An 11,213-nucleotide genomic window follows, 5' to 3' on the forward strand; every position below is an offset into this window, starting at 1 on the left:
GTCTTTTGGACTAGAGTTGTCTCCCCTTTTTGCCATCAGTGATTGCTGCTTCATCAATTTTTCTTGCTAGGTTGACCACAGGCTAGATACTAATCCTCGGGTAAGAGCTGAGAGGTAGATTCTCAAAGCTGATTTTTTTGCCTTTGATATTTCAAGTTCTCAATGTTGGGGAACGTTGCAGAAAACAAAAATTTTCCTACTCGTTTCACCAAGATCATCTAGGAGTTCATCTAGCAACGAGTGATCAGATGCATCTACATACCTTTGTAGATCGCGAGCGGAAGCGTTCAAAAGAACGGTGATGATGTAGTCGTACTCGACGTGATCCAAATCACCGATGACCAGCGCCGAACGGACGGCACCTCCGCGTTCAACACACGTACGGAACAGCCACGTCTCCTCTTCTTGATCCAGCAAGGGAGGGAGGAGAGGTTGAGGGAGATGGCACCAGCAGCAGCACGACGGCGTGGTGTTGATGGAGCTGCAGTACTCCGGCAGAGCTTCGCTAAGCACTATGGAGGTGGAGGAGGTGTTGGGGAGGGAGAAGGAGGCAACCAAAGGCCAGGGCGTTCAGGTATGAAGTCCCTCCTCTCCCCCACTATATATAGGGGTGCCAAGGGGGGGTGGTGCGCAGCCTAGGAGATCCAATCTCCTATGGCCGGCGGCCAAGGGGAGGTTTCCCTCCCCCCCAAGGCACCTAGGAGGTGCCTTACCCTCCTAGGACTCTTGCCCCCTTAAACCCTAGGCGCATGGGCCTATGTGGGGCTGGTGCCCTTGGCCCATTAGGCCAAGGCGCACCCCCTTACAGCCCATGTGGCCCCCCGGGACAGGTGGACCCACCCGGTGGACCCCCGGGACCCTTCCGGTGGTCCCGGTACAATACCGATAACCCCGAAACTTGTCCCGATGCCCGAAACAGGACTTCCCATATATAAATCTTTACCTCCGGACCATTCCGGAACTCCTTGTGACGTCCGGGATCTCATCCGGGACTCCGAACAACATTCGGGTTACTGCATATACATATCCCTACAACCCTAGCGTAACCGAACCTTAAGTGTGTAGACCCTACGGGTTCGGGAGACAGGCAGACATGACCGAGACGACTCTCCGGTCAATAACCAACAGCGGGATCTGGATACCCATGTTGGCTCCCACATGCTCCACGATGATCTCATCGGATGAACCACGATGTCGAGGATTCAATCAACCCCATACGCTATTCCCTTTGTCTATCGATATGTTACTTGCCCGAGATTCGATCGTCGGTATCCCAATACCTCGTTCAATCTCGTTACCGGCAAGTCACTTTACTCGTACCGTAATGCATGATCCCGTGACCAGACACTTGGTCACTCTGAGCTCATTATGATGATGCATTACCGAGTGGGCCCAGTGATACCTCTCCGTCACACGGAGTGACAAATCCCAGTCTTGATCCATGTCACCCAACAGACACTTTCGGAGATACCTGTAGTCTACCTTTATAGTCACCCAGTTACGTTGTGACGTTTGGCATACCCAAAGCACTCCTACGGTATCCGGGAGTTACACGATCTCATGGTCTAAGGAAAAGATACTTGACATTGGAAAACTCTAGCAAACGAACTATACGATCTTGTGCTATGTTTAGGATTGGGTCTTGTCCATCACATCATTCTCCTAATGATGTGATCTCGTTATCAATGACATCCAGTGTCCATAGTCAGGAAATCATGACTATCTGTTGATCAACGAGCTAGTCAACTAGAGGCTCACTAGGGACATGTTGATGTCTGTCATTCACACATGTGTTACGATTTCCAGATAACACAATTATAGCATGAATAAAGACAATTATCATGAACAAGGAAATATAATAATAATGCTTTTATTATTGCCTCTAGGGCATATTTCCAACAGTCTCCCACTTGCACTAGAGTCAATAATCTAGTTACATCGTGATGAATCGAACACCCATGGAATTCTGGTGTTGATCATGTTTTGCTCTAGGGAGAGGTTTAGTCAACGGATCTGCTACATTCAGGTCCGTATGTACTTTACAAATCTCTATGTCTCCATCTTGAACATTTTCACGAATGGAGTTGAAGCGACGCTTGATGTGCCTTGTCTTCTTGTGAAACCTGGGCTCCTTGGCAAGTGCAATAGCTCCAGTGTTGTCACAGAAGAGCTTGATCGGCCCCGACGCATTGGGTATGACTCCTAGGTCGGTGATGAACTCCTTCACCCATATTGCTTCATGTGCTGCCTCCGAGGCTGCCATGTACTCCGCTTCACATGTAGATCCCGCCACGACGCTTTGCTTGCAACTGCACCAGCTTACTGCCCCACCATTCAAAATATACACGTATCCGTTTTGTGACTTAGAGTCATCCAGATCTGTGTCGAAGCTAGCGTCGACGTAACCCTTTACGACGAGCTCTTCGTCACCTCCATAAACGAGAAACATTTCCTTAGTCCTTTTCAGGTACTTCAGGATATTCTTGACCGTTGTCCAGTGTTCCTTGCCGGGATTACTTTGGTACCTTCCTACCAAACTGACGGCAAGGTTAACATCAGGTCTGGTACACAGCATGGCATACATAATAGAACCTATGGCTGAGGCATAGGGGATGACGCTCATCTCTTCTATATCTTCTGCCGTGGTCGGACACTGAGCTGAGCTCAATTTCACACCTTGTAACACAGGCAAGAACCCTTTCTTGGATTGATCCATATTGAACTTCTTCAATATCTTATCAAGGTATGTGCTTTGTGAAAGACCTATGAGGCGTCTTGATCTATCTCTATAGATTTTGATGCCTAATATATAAGCAGCTTCTCCAAGGTCCTTCATTGAAAAACTTTTATTCAAGTAGGCCTTGATGCTGTCCAAGAGTTCTATATCATTTCCCATCAAAAGTATGTCATCTATATATAATATGAGAAATGCTACAGAGCTCCCACTCACTTTCTTGTAAACGCAGGCTTCTCCATAAGTCTGTGTAAACCCAAACACTTTGATCATCTCATCAAAGCGAATGTTCCAACTCCGAGATGCTTGCACCAGCCCATAAATCGAGCGTTGGAGCTTGCACACTTTGTCAGCATTCTTAGGATCGACAAAACCTTCCGGCTGCATCATATACAATTCTTCCTTAAGGAAACCATTAAGGAATGCCGTTTTGACGTCCATTTGCCATATTTCGTAATCATAGAATGCGGCAATTGCTAACATGATTCGGACGGACTTCAGCTTCGCTACCGGTGAGAAAGTCTCATCGTAGTCAACCCCTTGAACTTGTCGATAACCCTTAGCGACAAGCCGAGCTTTATAGATGGTCACATTACCATCCGCGTCTGTCTTCTTCTTAAAGATCCATTTATTTTCTATGGCTCGCCGTTCAACGGGCAAGTCAGTCAAAGTCCATACTTCGTTTTCATACATGGATCCTATCTCGGATTTCATGGCTTCTAGCCATTTGTCGGAATCCGGGCCCGCCATCGCTTCTTCATAGTTCGAAGGTTCACCGTTGTCTAACAACATGATTTCCAAGACAGGGTTGCCGTACCACTCTGGTGCGGAACGTGTCCTTGTGTCCACTAGTAGGACTCCTCCCCCTTGGAAACCCTAGGCGCATGGGCCTTGTGGGGCTGGTGCCCTTGGCCCAAGCAGGCCAAGGCGCACCCCCTACAGCCCATGTGGCCCCCGGGGATGGGTGGCCCCACCCGGTGGGCCCCCGGGACCCCTCCGGTGGTCCCGGTACAATACCGATAACCCCGAAACTTGTCCCGATGCCCGAAACAGGACTTCCCATATATAAATCTTTACCTCCGGACCATTCCGGAACTCCTCGTGACGTCCGGGATCTCATACGGGACTCCGAACAACATTCGGGTTACTGCATATACATATCCCTACAACCCTAGCGTAACCGAACCTTAAGTGTGTAGACCCTACGGGTTCGGGAGACAAGCAGACATGACCGAGACGACTCTCTGGTCAATAACCAACAGCGGGATCTGGATACCCATGTTGGCTCCCACATGCTCCACGATGATCTCATCGGATGAACCATGATGTCGAGGATTCTATCAACCCCGTACGCTATTCCCTTTGTCTATCGATATGTTACTTGCCCGAGATTCGATCGTCGGTATCCCAATACCTCGTTCAATCTCGTTACCGGCAAGTCACTTTACTCGTACCGTAATGCATGATCCCGTGACCAGACACTTGGTCACTCTGAGCTCATTATGATGATGCATTACCGAGTGGGCCCAGTGATACCTCTCCGTCATACGGAGTGACAAATCCCAGTCTTGATCCATGTCACCCAACAGACACTTTCGGAGATACCCGTAGTCTACCTTTATAGTCACCCAGTTACGTTGTGACGTTTGGCATACCCAAAGCACTCCTACGGTATCCGGGAGTTACACGATCTCATGGTCTAAGGAAAAGATACTTGACATTGGAAAACTCTAGCAAACGAACTATACGATCTTGTGCCATGTTCAGGATTGGGTCTTGTCCATCACATCATTCTCCTAATGATGTGATCTCGTTATCAATGACATCCAGTGTCCATAGTCAGGAAACCATGACTATCTGTTGATCAACGAGCTAGTCAACTAGAGGCTCACTAGGGACATGTTGATGTCTGTTATTCACACATGTATTACGATTTCCGGATAACACAATTATAGCATGAATAAAGACAATTATCATGAACAAGGAAATATAATAATAATGCTTTTATTATTGCCTCTAGGGCATATTTCCAACAGTCTCCCACTTGCACTAGAGTCAATAATCTAGTTACATTGTGATGAATCGAACACCCATGGAATTCTGGTGTTGATCATGTTTTGCTCTAGGGAGAGGTTTAGTCAACGGATCTGCTACATTCAGGTCCGTATGTACTTTACAAATCTCTATGTCTCCATCTTGAACATTTTCACGAATGGAGTTGAAACGACGCTTGATGTGCCTTGTCTTCTTGTGAAACCTGGGCTCCTTGGCAAGTGCAATAGCTCCAGTGTTGTCACAGAAGAGCTTGATCGGCCCCGACGTATTGGGTATGACTCCTAGGTCGGTGATGAACTCCTTCACCCATATTGCTTCATGTGCTGCCTCCGAGGCTGCCATGTACTCCGCTTCACATGTAGATCCCGCCACGACGCTTTGCTTGCAACTGCACCAGCTTACTGCCCCACCATTCAAAATATACACGTATCCGGTTTGTGACTTAGAGTCATCCAGATCTGTGTCGAAGCTAGCGTCGACGTAACCCTTTACGACGAGCTCTTCGTCACCTCCATAAACGAGAAACATTTCCTTAGTCCTTTTCAGGTACTTCAGGATATTCTTGACCGCTGTCCAGTGTTCCTTGCCGGGATTACTTTGGTACCTTCCTACCAAACTTACGGCAAGGTTAACATCAGGTCTGGTACACAGCATGGCATACATAATAGAACCTATGGCTGAGGCATAGGGGATGACGCTCATCTCTTTTATATCTTCTGCCGTGGTCGGACATTGAGCTGAGCTCAATTTCACACCTTGTAACACAGGCAAGAACCCTTTCTTGGATTGATCCATCTTGAACTTCTTCAATATCTTATCAAGGTATGTGCTTTGTGAAAGACCTATGAGGCGTCTTGATCTATCTCTATAGATTTTGATGCCTAATATATAAGCAGCTTCTCCAAGGTCCTTCATTGAAAAACTTTTATTCAAGTAGGCCTTGATGCTGTCCAAGAGTTCTATATCATTTCCCATCAAAAGTATGTCATCTACATATAATATGAGAAATGCTACAGAGCTCCCACTCACTTTCTTGTAAACGCAGGCTTCTCCATAAGTCTGTGTAAACCCAAACGCTTTGATCATCTCATCAAAGCAAATGTTCCAACTCCGAGATGCTTGCACCAGCCCATAAATCGAGCGTTGGAGCTTGCACACTTTGTCAGCATTCTTAGGATCGACAAAACCTTCTGGCTGCATCATATCCAATTCTTCCTTAAGGAAACCATTAAGGAATGCCGTTTTGACGTCCATTTGCCATATTTCGTAATCATAGAATGCGGCAATTGCTAACATGATTCGGACGGACTTCAGCTTCGCTACCGGTGAGAAAGTCTCATCGTAGTCAACCCCTTGAACTTGTCGATAACCCTTAGCGACAAGCCGAGCTTTATAGATGGTCACATTACCATCCGCGTCTGTCTTCTTCTTAAAGATCCATTTATTCTCTATGGCTCGCCGTTCAACGGGCAAGTCAGTCAAAGTCCATACTTCGTTTTCATACATGGATCCTATCTCGGATTTCATGGCTTCTAGCCATTTGTCGGAATCCGGTCCCGCCATCGCTTCTTCATAGTTCGAAGGTTCACCGTTGTCTAACAACATGATTTTCAAGACAGGGTTTCCGTACCACTCTGGTGCGGAACGTGTCCTTGTGGACCTTCGAATTTCAGTAGGAGCTTGATCAGAAGTATCTTGATCATTATCATTAACTTCCTCTCTAGTCGGTGCTGGCACCTCAGGAACATTTTCTTGAGTTGCGCCATTTTCCGGTTCAAGAGGCAATACTTCATCAAGCTCTACTTTCCTCCCACTTACTTCTTTCGAGAGAAATTCTTTCTCCAGAAAGGACCCATTCTTGGCAACAAAGATCTTTCCTTCGGATCTGAGGTAGAAGGTGTACCCAATAGTTTCTTTTGGGTACCCTATGAAGACGCATTTTTCCGATTTGGGTTCGAGCTTTTCAGGTTGAAGTTTCTTGACATAAGCATCGCATCCCCAAACTTTTAGAAACGACAGCTTAGGTTTCTTCCCAAACCATAATTCATACGGTGTCGTCTTAACGGATTTCGACGGAGCCCTATTTAAAGTGAATGCGGCAGTCTCTAAAGCATAGCCCCAAAAAGAAAACGGTAAATCGGTAAGAGACATCATAGATCGCACCATATCTAACAGAGTGCGATTACGATGTTCGGACACACCATTACGCTGAGGTGTTCCAGGCGGCGTGAGTTGTGAAACTATTCCACATTTTCTTAAGTGTGCCCCAAACTCGTGACTCAAGTATTCTCCTCCACGATCTGATCGCAGAAACTTGATTTTCCTGTCACGTTGATTTTCAACCTCACTCTGAAATCCCTTGAACTTTTCAAAGGTTTCAGATTTGTGTTTCATTAAGTAGATATACCCATACCTACTTAAATCATCAGTGAGGGTGCGAACATAACGATAGCCACCGTGAGCCTCAACACTCATTGGACCGCACACATCGGTATGTATGATTTCCAATAAGTCGGTTGCTCGCTCCATTGTTCCTGAGAACGGAGTCTTGGTCATTTTACCCATAAGGCATGGTTCGCACGTGTCAAATGATTCATAATCAAGAGACTCTAAAAGTCCATCAGCATGGAGCTTCTTCATGCGTTTGACACCTATGTGACCAAGGCGGCAGTGGCACAAGTATGTGGGACTATCATTATCAAATTTACTTCTTTTGGTACTCACATTATGAACATGTGTAGCATCACGTTCGAGATTCATAAAGAATAAACCATTCACCATAGGAGCATGACCATAAAACATATCTCTCATAAAAATGGAACAACCATTATTCTCAGATTTAAAAGAGTAGCCATCTCGAATTAAACGAGATCCCGATACAATGTTCATGCTCAAAGCTGGCACTAAATAACAATTATTAAGGTTTAAAACTAATCCCGAAGGGAGATGCAGAGGTAGCGGCCGACGGCGATCACATTGACCTTGGAACCATTCCCGACGCGCATCGTCACCTCGTCCTTTGCCAGTTTCCGCTTATTCTGCAGCCCCTGTTTTGAGTTACAAATGTGAGCAACTGCACCGGTATCAAATACCCAGGAGCCACTACGGGCACTAGTAAGGTACACATCAATTACATGTATATCACATATACCTTTGGTTTTGCCGGCCTTCTTATCCGCTAAGTACTTAGGGCAGTTCCGCTTCCAGTGACCGCTTCCCTTGCAATAAAAGCACTCAGTCTCGGGCTTGGGTCCATTCTTTGGCTTCTTCCCGGCAGCTTGCTTGCCGGGCGCGGCAACCTCCTTGCCGTCCTTCTTGAAGTTCTTTTTACCCTTGCCTTTCTTGAACTTAGTGGTTTTATTGACCATCAACACTTGATGTTCCTTCCTGACTTCTACCTCCGCTGATTTCAGCATAGCAAATACTTCAGGAATGGTCTTTTCCATCCCCTGCATATTGAAGTTCATCAAAAGCTCTTGTAGCTTGTTGGAAGCGACTGGAGGATTCTGTCAATGACCGCATCATCCGGGAGATTAACTCCCAGCTGAGTCAAGCGGTTATGCAATCCAGACATAGTGAGTATGTGCTCACTGACAGAACTGTTTTCCTCCATCTTACAGCTGAAGAATTTGTCGGAGACTTCATATCTCTCGACCCGGGCATGAGCTTGGAAAACCATTTTCAGCTCTTCGAACATCTCATATGCTCCATGTCTCTCAAAACGCTTTTGGAGGCCCGGCTCTAGGCTGTAAAGCATGCCGCACTGAACGAGGGAGTAGTCATCGAAACGTGCCTGCCAAGCGTTCATAACGTCTTGTTCCGCAGGGAGAACGGGTGCGTCACCAAGCGGTGCTTGTAGGACATAATCTTTCTTGGCAGCTATGAGGATGATCCTCAGGTTCCGGACCCAGTCCGTATAGTTGCTGCCATCGTCTTTCAACTTAGTTTTCTCTAGGAACGCGTTGAAGTTGAGGACTACGTTGGCCATTTGATCTACAAGACATATTGCAAATATTTTAGACTAAGTTCATGATAATTAAGTTCAACTAATCAAATTATTAGTGAACTCCCACTTAGATTAGACATCCCTCTAGTCATCTAAGTATTACATGATCCGAGTTAAACTAGACCGTGTCCGATCATCACGTGAGACGGACTAGTCAACATCGGTGAACATCTTCATGTTGATCGTATCTTCTATACGACTCATGCTCGACCTTTCGGTCTTCTGTGTTCCGAGGCCATGTCTGTACATGCTAGGCTCGTCAAGTCAACCTAAGTGTTTGCATGTGTAAATCTGTCTTACACCCGTTGTATGTGAACGTCTGAATAAAACACCCGATCATCACGTGGTGTTTTGAAACAGCGAACTGTCGCAACGGTGCACAGTTAGGGGGAACACTTCTTAAATTTATTGTGAGGGATCATCTTATTTACTACCGTCGTTCTAAGTAAACAAGATGCAAAACATGATAAACATCACATGCAATCAAATAATAAACGTGACATGATATGGCCAATATCACATAGCTCCATTGATCTCCATCTTGGGGCTCCATGATCATCTTGTCACCGGCTTGACACCATGATCTCCATCATCATGATCTCCATCATCGTGTCTCCATGAAGTTGCTCGCCAACTATTACTTCTACTACTATGGCTAACGCGTTTAGCAATAACGTAAAGTAATTTACATGGCGTTTCTCGATGACACGCAGGTCATTAAAAGAATAAAGACAACTCCTATGGCTCCTGCCGGTTGTCATACTCATCGACATGCAAGTCGTGATTCCTATTACAATAGCATGAACATCTCATACATCACATATAGATCATTCATCATTCATCACAACTTTGGCCATATCATATCACAAACCACTTGCTGCAAAAACAAGTTAGACGTCCTCTAATTGTTGTTGCAAGTTTTACGTGGCTGAATTAGGGTTCTAGCAAGAACGTTTTCTTACCTACGTTAAAGCCACAACGTGATTTGTCAACTTCTATTTACCCTTCATAAGGACCCTGTTCATCGATTCCGCTCCAACTAAAGTAGGAGAGACAGACACCCGCCAGCCACCTTATGCAACTAGTGCATGTTAGTCGGTGGAACCGGTCTCACGTAAGCGTACGTGTAAGGTTGGTCCGGGCCGCTTCATCCCACAATACCGCTGAAGCAAGAAAGGACTAGTAATGGCAAGAAAGTTGACAAATCTACGCCCACAACATATTGTGTTCTACTCGCGCAAGAAGAACTACGCATAGACCTAGCTCATGATGCCACTGTTGGGGAACGTTGCAGAAAACAAAAATTTTCCTAGTCGTTTCACCAAGATCATCTAGGAGTTCATCTAGCAACGAGTGATCAGATGCATCTACATACCTTTGTAGATCGCGCACGGAAGCGTTCAAAAGAACGGTGATGATGTAGTCGTACTCGACGTGATCCAAATCACCGATGACCAGCGCCGAACGGACGGCACCTCCGCGTTCAACACACGTACGGAACAGCCACGTCTCCTCTTCTTGATCCAGCAAGGGAGGGAGGAGAGGTTGAGGGAGATGGCACCAGCAGCAGCACGACGGCGTGGTGTTGATGGAGCTGCAGTACTCCGGCAGAGCTTCGCTAAGCACTATGGAGGTGGAGGAGGTGTTGGGGAGGGAGAAGGAGGCAACCAAAGGCCAGGGCGTTCAGGTATGAAGTCCCTCCTCTCCCCCACTATATATAGGGGTGCCAAGGGGGGGTGGTGCGCAGCCTAGGAGATCCAATCTCCTATGGCCGGCGGCCAAGGGGAGGTTTCCCTCCCCCCCAAGGCACCTAGGAGGTGCCTTACCCTCCTAGGACTCTTGCCCCCTTAAACCCTAGGCGCATGGGCCTATGTGGGGCTGGTGCCCTTGGCCCATTAGGCCAAGGCGCACCCCCTTACAGCCCATGTGGCCCCCCGGGACAGGTGGACCCACCCGGTGGACCCCCGGGACCCTTCCGGTGGTCCTGGTACAATACCGATAACCCCGAAACTTGTCCCGATGCCCGAAACAGGACTTCCCATATATAAATCTTTACCTCCGGACCATTCCGGAACTCCTCGTGACGTCCGGGATCTCATCCGGGACTCCGAACAACATTCGGGTTACTGCATATACATATCCCTACAACCCTAGCGTAACCGAACCTTAAGTGTGTAGACCCTACGGGTTCGGGAGACAGGCAGACATGACCGAGACGACTCTCCGGTCAATAACCAACAGCGGGATCTGGATACCCATGTTGGCTCCCACATGCTCCACGATGATCTCATCGGATGAACCACGATGTCGAGGATTCAATCAACCCCGTACGCTATTCCCTTTGTCTATCGATATGTTACTTGCCCGAGATTCGATCGTCGGTATCCCAATACCTCGTTCAATCTCATTACCGGCAAG

Source organism: Triticum dicoccoides, chromosome 5B, assembly GCF_002162155.2.
Source record: "Triticum dicoccoides isolate Atlit2015 ecotype Zavitan chromosome 5B, WEW_v2.0, whole genome shotgun sequence".
NCBI lineage: Eukaryota > Viridiplantae > Streptophyta > Magnoliopsida > Poales > Poaceae > Triticum > Triticum dicoccoides.